General features: G+C 37.5%; 1 pseudogene; it reads right to left on the bottom strand.

Annotated features, from left to right (window-relative positions):
• Window positions 1-8: 8 nt before the first annotated feature.
• LOC108525127 (heat shock transcription factor, Y-linked-like) lies at window positions 9-848 on the bottom strand (annotated as a pseudogene).
• Window positions 849-957: the final 109 nt, after the last annotated feature.

Below are 957 nucleotides of genomic sequence, written 5' to 3'. Positions count from 1 at the left end.
ACCACTGAAATAAAGCACCATTTTCCTCTTCACCTAGTTTTTAGAAATAAGGGAAAAGCAACCATAAATGTAAACATGTAATTGTATTGTTTAATAAGAGAATTATAGGAATTTTAAAATTTTTTATCAATGCAAATTTCAATCCCTGTTGTCCTGCCTAATCTATTACCTTTTTGGTGGAAGATCAGTTGTAATTAGGGTGATGTTTGTCCAGTGAAGATGATTGATGAGATGGCCTGGAAAGACAGGCAGCCAATGTATCAAATGTCATAGGCATTTGGAACCACTGGTTGCCTGCTGGTAGCAGGTTAGGATAAGGAGCCTCACTGACTGATACTTCAAAATATCTGGTTGGAAAAGTAGATGGTTCCACTGTCAGCCCCCAAAAACTATTCTGTAAGGGAGGTGTGATGTGGTATTGAGAAGTTGTGGTGATAACAAAATTCACATATGTCCATTTGTTTGCATGTAGGTGCTATGAGAGTGCATATGAATGTTGGTCAATTGATTTAAATGTTGATCTGTGGCAATTTTGTCTGACGGTCCAACTGAAGTTGAAGATGGAGGAGGAAAACCGCTTCTGATCGGGTCAGTTGAACTAGCTGACACAATATTTCCTTGGTAGAGGCATATTTAAGTTTGTAGAGGTTGGAAATAAACTTTCTTCACTAGTTTTAGCAGCTAAGCCAGAATTACGATTACCCATGTTACCCCCTGCTCTGAAGTGCTTCTTGTTGAAATCTTCAGCAAATAAAGTAGATAAAGGAGAAGGATTTTAATCCCAACTTTTCATTCTTACTGAAAGTTGGGGACAGTAACGTTTGAAATTTGGATTACGAGAACTGTAACTAAAACCAAAGGAGAAGTTGATTTAGCGTCATTTTAACCAAGAGAGAAGTGACTATCACAAATCTGACGTGTAAAGTCTCAGATTTCTGTTGTACCACACAAAGTTAA

The sequence above is a fragment of the Rhinopithecus bieti genome, unplaced genomic scaffold (genome assembly GCF_001698545.2).
Source record: "Rhinopithecus bieti isolate Rb0 unplaced genomic scaffold, ASM169854v2 scaffold_6718, whole genome shotgun sequence".
NCBI lineage: Eukaryota > Metazoa > Chordata > Mammalia > Primates > Cercopithecidae > Rhinopithecus > Rhinopithecus bieti.
The sequence above is the reverse complement of the archived record's forward strand: the minus strand, read 5'-3'. Positions and strand labels throughout refer to the sequence as shown.